The sequence below is a fragment of the Crotalus tigris genome, unplaced genomic scaffold (genome assembly GCF_016545835.1).
Source record: "Crotalus tigris isolate CLP2741 ecotype Arizona unplaced genomic scaffold, ASM1654583v1 scf7180000024151.2778019, whole genome shotgun sequence".
Lineage (NCBI taxonomy): Eukaryota > Metazoa > Chordata > Lepidosauria > Squamata > Viperidae > Crotalus > Crotalus tigris.
This window is the reverse complement of record NW_024100413.1, coordinates 815881-831386: the sequence shown is the minus strand read 5'-3', so window position 1 is coordinate 831386 and position 15506 is coordinate 815881. Positions and strand designations below refer to the sequence as shown.

At 35.4% G+C, this 15506-nt stretch overlaps 1 long non-coding RNA gene across 2 annotated transcripts; it reads right to left on the bottom strand.

Annotated features, from left to right (window-relative positions):
• Positions 1 to 6132: 6132 nt before the first annotated feature.
• On the bottom strand, positions 6133 to 12669 carry LOC120298810. Of its 2 annotated transcripts, XR_005554231.1 has the most exons (4): positions 12510 to 12669; positions 12050 to 12206; positions 9752 to 9865; positions 6133 to 8314 (listed from the first exon to the last, which is right to left on the bottom strand). It is a non-coding gene; the product is annotated as an uncharacterized LOC120298810 (long non-coding RNA). The 2 variants fall into 2 exon arrangements; XR_005554232.1 differs by lacking the exon at positions 12050 to 12206.
• Positions 12670 to 15506: the final 2837 nt, after the last annotated feature.

The following is a 15506-nucleotide window of genomic DNA, read 5'->3' as shown; positions in this document are numbered from 1 at the left end:
AAGTACCAATTACTTTCTTTTCTTTGGGTTGGTTTTTAAGAACGTGTGGTTGCCTTTGCTTTACATGACCAATTTTCTGTTTATTCCTCTCATACTTGATACATTTCAAGTATTGTTCATTGGTCAGCCAGAACCAAGGAAGAGGAAGAAATATTCACTACTTTACATTTCTTCCTATCATTTGGACTAGAAGTTTCAACCCACCCCACTTTGCATCTTAAGAAGACAGAATTCTTGGAATAATTCTTCCAACAGGAATCCTTTATTAAGAGAAAATGGTTGCAGGCGTTCTAGACAGGACTTGGGGTCCAAGCTCCCCAATTCAAGGTTTTAAGGGGTTCCCCAGTAGCCCCACCCAATCAATCCCCTCTTTCAGCGACAGTCTCAGGCATTACACTTCCACCCCCTTTTCATTACTGCCCGGCTGGATGGAGACTTCAAAGAAACTACATGAAAGGAAATGGCCCATTCTTATGGTTAGTTCTTTTGCAATACACACATTCAGTTCCTTAGAAGTATACTGAAGGAAGTGAGGGCCATAAAGCCCCTTTGTTCTCCCCCTTCTCTCCCTCTTATGGCAGAATCCAGAGAAAGCAGAATTGGGGTTTTCTCTATATGATAACTAAAGATGAAATATTATAAGTCAGGGTTTCATTGTTCTGGTGAAATAAAGATGGAGACTTCATGGATTGAAGTCTCTTCAGAGGAAAGCAGATATCCCAGCAGCTCATGCTCAAAAGTTTATCAAGGGTAGTGAGATTTGACAGGGAACATTCCCACCACACTGCACAGTAAAAACTGGATCACAGCAGACCACATAGACAGCACTATTGTATCAGTATAAATAGGAAATGACAACTTTTGATGTGTAGTAGGAAAATGCAGAAGGTGAAACTGTAAGTAGAGGATAGCAATAGCACTTAGACTTACATACCATTTCACGGTGCTTTACAGCCCTCTCTAAGCAGTTTACAAAGTCAGCATATTACTCCCAAGAGTTTGGGTCTTCATTTTACCATCCTCAGAAGGATAGAAAGCTGAGTCAACCTTGAACCGGTGTGTTCCTACCCTTGAAAAATATATAGGAATGAGGGAACTTGGTTGTGTAGATCAACCTGTAGAGTTGCTAACTCAACTGCTTAGACCACCATTCTCCATACATTCCATATTCTTAAATTATTACCTAGTAAAACAGTTGTAAAAAAGGTTATTTGTGTCCCTTTGAATCAATGCAATAACTGCATTGTATCTGCAAGTACAATTGCAAAAGCAATTCTTTTTCTTCTATTTCTGACTGTTTGCATTCTTCCAGGTGAATTCAAAATTCAAACATGGAGGGGGTTAAAGGTAAGCGATCTTTGATGATAACCGCTTACGTTATAGTGAATGAAACGGTGCTTAGATCATCTCTATTCTACACCATACTTAGCATATTTATTCATCTAGTCATGCCTATCAAGCCAAAGAATAGATTATAACTTAAAGAAACATTCAAAAGCCTCAATAATAAAATCTTTTATTTATATTTTAAATCATTGGTTATACTGAGCATAGCCAGAATAATAAAAGTTATTAGCCTTGTCAAAGTTACTACAATATTTTAATATGAGATTATCCTTTCACAGAAAATAAAGATGCTATTTTTCTCTAGCTTATTATGGAAAGAAATATTTTAATCATTTCAGCATCTTAAAAGATTGCAAAGAAAGTTTTATTTTTGAAAACATGAATATCTTTATGGTGGATAATTTAGAATATTACATTTTTATTAACAGATTACTATCAACTAATTCATGACTGCATATGGTATGAAATGAATGACGAAATTCAGTGCAGACTACTTAATAATCCTTGAACACAGATTGTCTGCAACTTCTAATAACTGGAGACATTGTGTGCTATCACAACTAAAGAACTATCCATTATACAGTCATTTATTTGATATTAGATTCCCACATGTTCTTGAAAACCAAAACGGTATAAAACAAAATATAACCCTCAAATTAACGACATAACAGTCTAGACAGAAACTGATAACCCTGAGTTCCCTAGAGCAAGAAATGAAAGACTGCTATGGTACTAAGAGATACCACTCTTAATAACCATCAGAATTTTGCAATGTTTATGAAGGATGAGACTAAGTTGCACTGTTAATTTACCCCAGGATAAATTGTATGTGAAGTTTTATTTTGGCATAAAGATAAATAGAACTGAATTGAAATTCTACTATCTAAAGAATATAAAAAGCAATTGTGGTTATGTTTATCTATCAGAACAAATACAAAATCACTTTGGTAATGTCCTTTTTTTAGGATCAACAAAAATGACCTAAACAAGTAGCCAGATATTATCAATATCAGATCCATTGCCCAGATAATCTTAATATGGCTTGGTGAATATGACTTTTGGATCATGAATATGATTTGGGGTTTTGGTGTCCATTAAGTCAGTGTTGAATTTTAGCATCTGTCTATACCAGTCCTTGCAGATTTCTTAACATCTTTAGAAGACTTGGTTTAGAAGTCTTCTTCCCAGGTTTGAAGAAGACCAACTGCCTCAGAACCACCTGCTGATTTTATGCTTAAGGGTTAGGGTTAGGGCTAATGGTGTCCTCATTTCTATCCCAGTAGCTTTAAATACTTTTGTCAGAATTATAAATGATATCAGATTTTAGCTTATATTTAGAGCTGATTTGTGAATTGTAGTTCCTCCAGTGAACTTAGTGCAGCTTATTCCAAGTAAATATGCCTAGCAAAATCCCACATATATGTAAGTATTGGAACTATGCAATACACCAAAATACACGTTGATACTGAAAAATCATGACACACATCCAGATGAGGTGCCCCCTTTTTAAATACATTTCTGCACATTCATTTTTAAACTAAAAAAAAAATCCACAGCAGAAGGCAAAACAGGGTTTGTTTGTTTGTTCTGTCTTTCCATGGGGGGGGGTGTCAGTCTTTTAAGGTTGACTAACTCAAGAAATAGGTTTTCTGCAGCTCTGTTTTTTAATTTTATTTTATTTATTTATTTAATCATTTTTAAGCCATCGAGAGTCATATATTTGAGATGAGTGGCTATATAAATTGGATAGATTGATGGATGGATGGTTGGCTGGCTGGCTGGATGGATGGATGGATGGATGGATGGATGGATGGATAATAGTCTTCAAAGCCTTTTTTTCAGCCCTTCTTATGTTAGAGAATCAAGGCACAGCAACAGTGAGCTTCTTCCTGACTCTCTCTTCCCTTTCATGGCTAACCTGGTGTTTATTAATGTCTGCTGGATATTTTTTTTTCAAACCCATCTCTACAATTTACATATTAGTAGCATTTATCTGGAAACATCCACATTCCTATACATTCTGGTGTCATCTATCTGGAAGCATCCATACAGTTTTAATAGGAGCACTATCGGGTCCCCAAAGAAATGTATTTTAACCCTATACCTATTTTCTACTTCTGTAGCCTTTCTTTGTGACCTGCCATTCTGTTGGGAGGGGGGAGATTTGGGATTGCTTTGCAATATCTGCTATGATGCCCTTCCCCCAGAGGATGGAATGTCTCTCTCTTATCTGAGAGACGGTTTGCACTTGGAGCCAGAAGAAATCAGAAGTGAGAAAGACCTTGAACCCACCAAAAAGACCAGTTACCGAAACACTATGCCACCTATGGATTGGTTAGGATTCAAAGGAACACTGGGATACTGGAGGGGAGGATTATTGAATGGTGCTTTTAATATACTGCTTTGTGGGTTTTTCTCTCAGACCTCACCTTGATTCCCTGTTGTCACTAGCCCCTAATAAAAGTTCCTTTTGAGACAATGCCTGTTTCAAGAGTTCTGCTTTCTTGGGTGACTTAGCTGAGGTAGGTCCTTACAAGCACATTGTGTCTTAACAAAGAAGCAATTTTGAAGCACTAAGATTAAAAGTTTTCTACCTGTGAAAGAAATGTGGATTTTTGTGATTTTTGTTTACTTTACATTTGTTTGAAATCAGTTTCAATTTTATAATATACATTAATGATAATAGTAGAACTTCTTTTTGATTACCTAAGATTTATTCAAATTTTTCAAAGAGTTTGCCTGTTTATCTCTTTATGTTAGTAAATTCTTATAGTACTCTAAAGGTTCCTTTCCACAGAGCAATACCTAAAGAAGTGAAACCAGAAGCGTTGCACAGAGGTATATATTAACACTGACTGCCAATGATTCTTCATGGCATCAAGCAGGATTTTTTTTTGGCATATTTGGGTATTGAATCTTCTATTCAATTCTAGGACCTTCTATTATGTGAAGCATGTGCTCCATTGGTGAATTGTGGTTCCTAAAAGAACTTCTGAACTTTTAAATTAACTTCGTCTTGGTCCTGTTAATTTTCTGTGAGCAGGGGAATTTTTTTTAAAAAAAGATCTAATACACATCTTGAACAGCTGCTGTTATTTTTCTTATTTTGTTTCTATTTCACCATTTTGTACTTTAAAAAATTAACTAATTTTATATGGTGAATCATGGTTAAATATTCCAATGTATGCTAATTTCAGCTGCCATACGCGATTTCAAATGGCTTCAAGACTGGGCACAATAAGCAAATTGTTACAGATGTTTTAAATATTCCATGGATTCATATGCAAATATGGATTTTCTTTCTAAACAGGATTTTTTATAATGTTGATCAAGGTACAGTTTATATCAATTCAGCTCAAGGTATGAACATGTGACTAACTTTTTTTTCTCTCTCTCTCTCTCTTTTGTGTTACCAGATTTTATGTGACATGAAAGAAGATCTGCATTTCTAAAATATGGTGGACACACACACATACACATTCTAAGCACTTTTTTGGGAGTCCAGGTGTGGCTGTACCAGATGGAAGAGACTTACCCAAGTGACGTTCGGCCTTCTCTGCTGGCTTCCACTTTGCTTTTGCTTGTAGGAAGTCATCAGGGAAGGTTGCAAATATCTATCGTCTGATTGTGATATAAGAACCATGGCGGTGCAGTAGTTAAAATGAGGTACTGCAGGCTAACTCACTGCTCACACCAGCAGTTCAATTCTGAGTGGCTCAAAGTTGACTCAGCCTTCCATCCTTCTGAGGTTGGTAAAATGAGGACCCAGATTGTTGGGGAAGTATGCTGACTTTGTAAAACCACTTAGAGAGGGCTGTAAAGCACTATGAAATGGCAGATAAGTCTAAGTGCTATTGCTATTGCTATTGTGGGTTGCTGTAACCTTCATAAGTTTGCATTGGTTGCCAAATACCCAGATCACAATCACATGACCATGGAGATGGTGCAATAGGTGGAACTTCAAGGACTGGTGATAAATACCCCTCATTCAGCACCTTTGAACTTCACAACATTGTATCATCAACATTGCAACTTTGAACAGTTGCTAAACAAGCGGTAAGTAAGCTCAAAAGAGTACATGAAGAATTTTGTCTATTTTGAGCAACATTCACTGTAACATAATTCTGCTAGGACAGATATACAATGAACTCACCTCAGCTTTGTTATAACAATCAACATTTAACAAATGACCTATATCAGTGGTTCTCAACCTTTTTAATGCCGTGACCCCCAACCAGTCGTAAGTCAAGGACTACTCAACTGGTGCAGCACCGTTTGCAGAATGGGATTTTGGCAGGCTCAGCAGGGCAGAGACAGCCTGGACAATTCCTATTGGCTTTTGAAAGCCAATAGAATTAGACTCTGTTCAAGAGAGTCTATTCTATTGGCTTTCAAAAGCCAATAGAATAAAAGGGAGTAGCATAGCTAAGGAAAAGGGGAAAAAAATGGCGAACTGTGTTATTTGGCGACCCCTGTGAAATGGTCATTTGACCCCAAATGGGGTCCCGACCCACAGGTTGAGAACCACTGATCTATATGAACATTCTCTTGTTAATTTTGGAAAATTTTAATTTATCCACAGAGGTATCCAGTTTCAAATTTTATTCTAGTAATGAGACAGGTGGCATGGTGTGACAGGCAGCAAATAAATATTTAAAATAAACACAGAGTAAATAAAATACATCTCAGCCTTCTCCTTGGGAAGGATGTTTAAATGCCTATTTTCCAGAGTCACTGTTGTGAGTGGGTGGCTCTACAAATCAAATGAATAAATAAATGACAGCAGCAATAAGAATATAATTATTTTATTTTATTCCTTTTTATACCACATACTGTCAATAGGTTAGCCTACAGTGGTTTCTGCATGCCAAACCTAAGCTTCCAAGCCATACTTAAAGTAATTTAGTTTCTCCAGCAGATTCAGTTTGCACATCCTTTCTTACATAATAAATAGATGTACATTTATATAAGCAAAGACTAGATAAATTGATCTGAAGTCAACATCTGTAATTGACAATGACTTGCATATCTGAAGATGAAAGATCATCAACTGAACTGTCAAACTATTTAGCATCTTAGACACACTTTTCAATAAAATCATTTTGTATATTTAGCCATGTGTCATAATACAATTAGATAGCCTGTGTGCTTAAATCTGTCATTCAGTGAGATTGTTAGTTACAGTTATGTATACCTTGTGCATATAAACACAAGGGAGACATGTCTTTCGCATATTCTTATAGTTCTAGAGAAAGAGAACTGTCTATGTTATTAATTCAGCTTACTAATGCATAATTACATTTCAAAGTATGTATTTAGCTGGAACATTAGAAATAAAGTTGGAGGCTAAAATATTTAACCAGAGCAAAGGTGATAATCATCAAGAACCAACAAACTTAGTTGATGGGAATACTTAGAATTTATCTTATGAAGTTGAAGCATCAGGGAACCACCTAGATATCTCTTTCAGGAAGTTATTTGACTGCAATAGTTGTAAATTCCCATTGGCTGAAAAATGCCCAAATATGGATCATGTGACCCAAGGACAGTTGGAAATACAAGGAATGGTCATAATGCTATTTTTCAGTATTGTCCTAACTTCAAAGGGTTACTAAAGAGGCCAACTGCAAAGTGAGATCTACCTATAATATCCTTATTCAGAGTACTATTAGTTAAAGTAGTACTGATTAATTATTTCATGTAATAAAATCGATGGAGGTTGATGAACAATCTGAAACGTCATAAAAGGGACCATGAGTTTTTTGGGGGACCCCTGAACTAGATAAACCTAAGAGCAGCCAAGAGCAACAGTTTTATGAAGTCAAATATCTTTCATGAGTACTATATATCTTTATATTTATTTCTCTTTTGTTCCTATTCATATCTTGCAGTCAGTCTTAGAAGCCCTCTTTCAGGTAGCCTTCTCTTGCTTGGGTGTCAAAGGGGCTATCTGGAAATATAGTTCCTCAATATTACCTGACCTTCAATCCTGAACATCCTCTTAAGTACAGCTGTCCAGCCAAGAGATATTTAGTTTTCCAGGTCAGAGAATAAGAGAAAGAGGAAAGAAAGAGATGGATACTAAGTTTAATGTGTTGCAAGCCATCTCCTTAAAAATTCCATTTTAAATGGTTGCATTTTGTTTTGAATAAATATAAAGAAGCATATTTTGTTTACAAAAAGACGCACTTAACTATATTGCACAGGGCATAGCTAGTGGCTGATTTTAAAAACATTGCTATGCATGTATAAAGTTGGAATAACCCACACTGAAGACAAGGAAAGTTGTTTCTGAGTAGGTATAAAGAGTAGTTAAGTATAAATCACACAAGATGTTATACTTCTGGGTCTCCATAAATATGATAATGAAGAAATTTGCTTTGGAGCAATTTGAGTTGTGCATATTTACACAGCTTTAAGTCTTAGTAATTTTAGTTAATTTATATATTTATAAATATCCTTTTGCCAGTTTGAAGTAATAGACAAGCAAGGAAAAAAACATTAAAAATGAGCAATAGATGCAAGCAACAAAAGAAGAAAATAAATATGAGCTAATTGCAAGACAGCAAAATCATTCAGTGCTAGTATTTTATCACCCTATCTGAGTCCCAGTAAAGTTGCAAATTTTATCATTTTTTTTTCACAATAGTGACAACAGAAAAAAAAATAGGAGGGAAATAATGCAATACAAAGGCAATCTTTGTCTCACATGTGGGAATCTGTAAACATCAGTACTACTGTAAACATTAATGTAGAATTTAACTTTCAAATAAACAACTTTTGAATTTCAGTCTTCTTTTAATTTACATTGCAGGATTTGCTTATAATTGGTATATTAACATACTTTTTCCACATCACCTAGGAATCCATCAGCTGGGAAGGACAGGTCTAACTGTGGATAGCTTTTAGCCTTTTCTGTTAACAGAGCAGAAACCCAGCTGGTCAACACTCAATTGATGCATGGTTCCTATAGGGAGAAATAAGGTCTGAAACAAGTTGTCTCTAAGGCTGTAATTGTATGCTTATTTACCTGGGAGGAAACCCCACTGAAGACAGTGAGACTTACTTCTCCATAAACATGCACAGAACTGAACTACAATTATCCACTTCCACATACTGTGCTTAACAAATAGTATTTTCTTAATGGCAAGATTTTTCAGTTCCCCATATCTAAAAGCAGATACTCATGAATGCTTTTTTTATGTAAAATAAATATTATTTCTGCATTAGGTATCAAATAGCTGAAATGAGTATCCTTCCTTTAGCATATTTTAAATGTGATGCTGAACCAAAACCAAATGAAATTGCTTACTCCAACTGTGAAAAAGCATTGCAGCATACAGTAGCATGTGGCGTTCCTTCTGCAGAACTGCAAGGCATGTTTCACACCTGTTGTTGGTTTTTTCCCCTGCTATTTCACAACCAGAAGGCTCTACATCGAACTACAGGAGACTTAATAGAATCCTGGATATGTTACTGAATTCTAAAACAGGTGTACAATATACTGTTATAAACATATTTCTTGGTTATGTGAAATTATCTTTTCATTTTTGACATTTGTAAAGTGTTGATTTCCAATATAGCAGTAGCTGGCCCAGAAAATGTAACAATGTCAAATCACATAGTCCAGGGCAATATCCAATTGCTATGAGTTCCAAGACGTCATCTGATCTCCCCAATTATTTACAATGATGAAAGCCACGCTGATACATTTATGTTTATTACTTTTTAAGAAATGCTAACCCCTACACTCTCATACCAGGTGCCCAAGTATCTTCACAAGTTATACAACTACACAAAACTTTTAATTCAATATTAAATTGAATTAATAATATTGTCTTATTATTGTCCTATTCTTTTCCCCCTTTCCCAAAAACAAAAATGGTTTCATAAACTATTTATTTTTACTGTAAAATTTCTCTTTTTACCATACTGGCAAAGACGGTCATAAAGATATCTGATTTGTTTTGATTGTTAGGTTTAAAAAAAAAGGCAAAAGAGAAATGTTTCCATCATTCTAATGTAGAGCCAGAATTCTTAACTCTCTGCAACTGGAAAATATGTCTTTCCTTAAGGTGGTATTTCTTTACAATATTTAGAATTCCTTTGCCTAGGCCAGCACAGAATATTGCACTGTATCAATATATAGCTCAATCAAATATATCCAGCAACAATGTCTATCATTTACTGTATAGGTTTAAACTTAAAATAATGTCTGGGGTTTCTCCCCTTTAATTTGCACTGAATGTTTAACATAGATAACTGACCCATTAATATCGTTCAAAAGGAGAAATGTTTAGTTAAAAATGCTTTGCATTCCTACATCTGTTATCATCATCTAATGAAGAACAATGAATTAGAAATCTTCTATGGGTCAGTCTAACTAGGTCCAATGATAGCTTACCACAAGCCATATGTTTCCAAAGCAGGTTTGTCAGGTTGTTAAAAGACCTTGAAGGTTGAAGCAAGAGTAATATCTTCATCAAAGAATCTGCATATTCTTTATATCACTGTGGAGCTGCAAGGAAAGCAAGAGAGAGGCAGAAAAAAATATAAAACTTAGGTTTGGATCTGGAATATTTGAAGAAAGAGATCATTCTAAAAGCTTGGCTTGCGGCCACAGTTTTTTTTTCCAGAGTCTATTGTAGAGTTGGTGGCAAACCATAATAAAGTAGTCAAACCTTACAAAGCAATTTTAAGCATCCCAAAAGAGATCAAATAGTTAGGTTTGAATTATTTATAATTAGTCTGTTACATTTACAGTGTCAATATCTTCTCTCCAATTCTAGTTTGTTTTTGCTTTGAGCCTTGCCTGCAAAATTAGGCTGACATCTTGCCAGCTTATCATTTGTTTTTGTTGTCATGCTCTATAACATTGTCATTTTTCTTTTCATATCCAAGGCTTCATTTTTATAAACAAATCAACTGCCCTGCCCTTTCTCAACTTGCTGCAAACTGAATTTTAGTTTATTAACCACTAATAAAGACTATGAGTTCACCTTTATGTTCCATAATTATGCAATGAAAATTACCTGAAAAACTCTTTTATCTTGGATGTCCTCATGACATTGCCTTTACCTCATCCCTAGTTCATATTTGATACATCCTAAGGTCATCCTTAACCCTTCCCATCTTTTCCTTCTCTTCCTAATGCTGGCAATATAATCGGTCATTCTTCACCAAAAAATATGTTTGCTGATACAGTTAAGAACTGAGAATAACCCACTTGCCACTTAAGCTGCTGGACCACTATGCCCCCTTTCTGCCAGTCACTGGGAAATGCCCTACAAGGGTATTTTGGTTTGGGTTGAAAGACAGACTGGATCCCTGACTTCTGCAGAGATATTTGTTTATGGCTAATGCCTCTACCTAAAGTTCCCAAGTCAGAATGTCGGATTTTATAAGATTCCTGATATTTAAAAGAGCATTTCTTTGAAGCACAATAGTCTAATTCTGGACACAAGTCAATTTTAACCACAAAAAAGAGACAAGTTTTGCCAGCTGTGTATTGGTGGCTTTGTCATGACTAAGTGCATTACAGATTTTCACTACTTCTGATGACAAGAGTTTGACTTGGCTACACTTTTTACTCTGTGTGTTATGGTGATGTGGACTCTATATTCTGGTAACAACTTATTTTATGTGCACCAATCTTAATTGTATGATTTCCTGGATCTTCTAACATGGATTGCTGCCAGCTAGAAGATCAAAACTGAACTTCTTGGCCACGCTCTACCAGCCCTGCCATTCCCTTACAGTACTAATCGAAAATAAACTCACTGTTATTGATCACTCTATCCTACTTCATCTCAGGCCTTTTCTCCACTCCTTTTCCCTTTCAAGTGGAGTGTTTTTGAGTTTAGAGGTTTAGGCTTTTTCAGAAGAGCATCAAGCCTGAATTCAGGAATAGCCTGACTGACAAATCACATGCACCAATGAGGGGTTGCATTAAGCAAGAGTAGCTGGAAAACTTCCATGTATTTCACACTATTCTACTCTGTTTCTTTTTTCTTGTCACCTCTAGGCTGGTGTCATTCCTTCAAGGTAAGCAGAGTCAAGAAATAATTATTTGTTGTAAGTATTATAACCGATTATTGAAACTAGCCAGAGTTTCTTTTCCACAACACTTTTCATCAAACAAAATCAAAGCACTAAATGAGGCAGTCTTTAATGGAGCCATACCCTTTTTTTTTTTTGCTGCAGTCATTAAGTGAATCACCACAGTAGTTAAGTGAATCACACAGTCATTAATTCTGCTTTTGACTTTGGTTATTGGAAGCCAGTTAGGAAATTTGCAGATCATCATCCCTGGATGTTGCATCCATTGTAGATAAATGCTGGTTGCCAAATGCCCAAATTTCATCACATGATCATGTGAACACTACAAAATTCATATGTTTGAGGACCATACATATGAGAACTTTTTTCAGCCTTTTGAAAGATTTTTTTTTCAGCATTGTAACTTTGAACTGTCATTAAACAAATGGTTGTAAGTCAAGGACTTATAGTGAGACGTTTCAGGAAGAGTGGCATTGTTTAAGCCAGCATACTTTTCTACCAGCCTATAGACTTCCCCAATGTACACCAGATATAACAATAGTAATTAGACTTATATACCACTTCATAGAGCTTTACAGCCCTCTCTAAACAGTTCACAGAGTCGCCTATTGCCCCCAAGAATCTGGCTCCTCTTTTTACTGACCTTGGAAGGATGGAAGGCTGAATCAACCTTGAGCTGGTCAGGATCGAACTGCTGGCAATCGGCAGAATTAGCCTGCAATACTGCATTCTAATCACAGTGCCACCACGGCTCGGCTTATAGCTAATTTATTTGGACACTGTGAAGAAGTATTGTTTCACTGATTGATAGGAGAAAGCAAGGTTATGAAAATTATACATCCATGAAAAGTTGGAAAATGTATTATGATAGAAATTAACAAATGCCACTGCTCCCCCTGATGATGATCACGGCAGTGATGACAATTATATTTCTAACTCTTTCTTCCCCAGGAGCCAAAGTAACGCAGATGATAAAAATTTTACAATAAAGAAGTCTTAAGAGTGAAACAGTAAGCAATGAAAGTAATAAAAACAAAAGTGTAGCATTAAGTTGTACAATTAAAACTATTTATCAAAAGTAAAAATTAAAAATTAACACAAACCTTAATTTGAGAGGTAGTCTGGACCTGGGGGCAGTTGCTCAAACAAACACATCGTCTTTGGCTGTTATCTGAAATAAATCAGCATAACAGCCAGCTTTACATCTTCTGAAGAAAATTCTAAGGCAGAAAAATCTACCTCCTTGTAGATAAAATATAGTGAGTTGGGGCAAAATTTAGAGACATTCAGTTGGCCTGGGCAAGACAGACTTTCTCTTTTCTCTTCTCCCCAAATGCTCCTTCATTACCTTATGATAAGTGGAGTATAGTCCCATCTATTAAAATACAGCAGGCAGGGGGAGAAAGGGGACAATAATTAACCCAAAACTGGACAGAGATACTTTCTCTAAAAAAAGATGCCTCAACTTAATTCCATGCCTTTACTAGAGCCCCTCAAATGTAGCAACAATACAGGTGGAGGAAGAATGGCGGTGAAATAGTTCCAATAGGAAAGAAATGATGGAATTTTTCTAAGTAAAAATATGTTATCCTTAGATAAGAAAAATGAATTAAGCTTTCATTTGTAAGGCATATATTTTTTTGTTTTTTAATTTACAGCATAAGGTTGCATTAGTAAAATATTATTTTAAGGCCAGAATTATACTCGCACTTTGCGTTTTTTCCCTCCTGAAAAGTCACTTCTGATTAAATGAAATAATTATCCTAGGTATGTCTGCATATATTTATTAAGGCATGTCTGCTCTCTAGCCTTCCCAACAATGATAGTATAGGAGGCACAGAGGAAACAATCAATAATACTTGTTTTTTACAGAAAGGTTATATCTGATGAAATGGACTGTATCCTGCCATAATATGTGCTGTTAAGTGTTTTAGTCTGACACAAGAATTCTTAGATGTTTGTACCCTGGCTTTTCTAAATATAGATGTCACCTTTCTATATTTTGGCTGCAAGATCTTTATAGACCAGGAAAGCAGATTGAGATCAGCTGCTTAAACTCAGAATGAACACACGTAAGTTCACTTAATGATTCATATAGTGTTCTCCCAAGACAGCCATCTATTTGATCAGTGCTTCCGGTTATGATCATTAGCATCAAGCTGAGCAATGACAACCTTACATCCCACTATATATTACTCAAGATTTTCATCCTCTGCCTAATACCTATCATCACACAAACACACCCTTCAGATTGACTTACCAATCCAACCCCTAAGGAAATACCCATGTCAGATTGAGTCAAATGTTGTCCAAGCCATCTAGTTCATCTCTTTGTGTCCTTGTAGTTGACTTTATGCCTATTAATTCACTTAAAACAGCCTCTTCCAGGCCTGATTAGTATAGATAAAAAAGAAATATCTTTGAAAGTAGGCTTCAAAGTTCTAAGAACTTCTTGCTTTAGTGGCAGTTTCTCCTTCAAAGATGGATCTGGGCCTGATACTTGTGTATCTCTGCATTTAAACTTGGTGAACTTTGAAGTTTTGGACTTCAACTCCCATAATTTTCATGAAACATAAGGGCTTTGACTGGGAATTAAGGAACTGAATTTCAATACTTGGAAGATAGCAAATTGGAGAGAGCTGAGATGAACATTTGGGTACATATGAATACCATGGGCCCTATTGGATGAAGTATGTAATTTTCATTATAGTTGTGGCTGAAGTGGCCTTAATGTTCAAGCAATGCTTTCCGATACAGAGATCCTACAGCTACAATTGAAAAATATTGCCTAACTATGTTGTCTTCCCTTCCTTAATTGATTTTCTGGTAAGAAAGAAAATAGATAGGAAGGTTATAAATGAATATTGTGTCTGGACCCATTGTAAAATTATGTGAATAAGATATGACAATAGTATAATAAATATCTCAGGACAGCTGCCCTAGGTGACATTTAGAAATGACACATCAGGTAATCATATATGTAATCATTGCTCATGAAGCATATGCCACTGATTCTTCCTGAGAGCTTAAGTACACATATTGTATATAGATGCTAAACTGAGTTGGCATTTTTGTCTCCAAAAAGAGAGCTGAATTTTCTATTTGACCTACAATTATTAACAGGTTACAAAAATAACTGTGCCTATAACACAAGAACAATATTTTCTGAACCCTGCTTCAGTTTTTACATGCACACATACATTCATATACAGTAAGTCAAATTATTTCTTTTAAGTGAGCAACATTATATAAATTGAAGAAAATGAGCAAAAAATAGTGAACTAATTCTATTGGTAAAAACAAAAAGAAACAGAGCAAAATTTACTATACTTCTCCATATTTGTCCATGTTTCCACAACTTCATGCACTGTTTTTATTCTCTAAACTTATCTCTCTCTTTTAGCAGATCTCATAAATTCATCCAAACACTTTTTATTCCCTGTTCAGCGCTGAACCATTTGTTAACCATTCCATATAGTTCCATCATATGTAATTCTTAATGCATTCAGTAACCAGCCTTCAATCCCATATTATTCAAAGTGTTCCACAATCATCAAGCTTATTCACTTTATCATGTACTTTTTCTAAATCAACAAAAATTTAGTAAAACTTTGTCCTCATATTCACACAATTTTTATTGAATTTCAAAGTACTTACTTAGGATATTTAGTCTGAGTTTATTTCAATATGCTTTATGTCAATATTTACAGTATTCCTAATTGTGGGATGCAGTCAACAGTGTTTTGACTTGCAAGTTCATCTCTAGGTTGAACTTTTAGTTTCATAGAATAGGGTAAGAATATTTGATTATGCTTAGATCTTGGTAGTACATGCAGAAGATTGCCCAAAATGTACCTTTATTGCAACACGTGGCACAGGTATGACTAAAGCTGGTAACCTAGCCTAGTAATTTTCTATTACTAAAAGTGTTATGTGACAGGTACAAATCTTATTTTCAGGTCCTGCAAAATAAGCAAAGTGGGTTACTTAGGGGTTTTTGTTGTTGTTTATTTTAAGGAAGACATGATTAATTCTGGTATTTGAAAGAACCAGATTGCTTTGGCTTCCGTATATTCATTATGCCTTGTAGCCTAGATTTC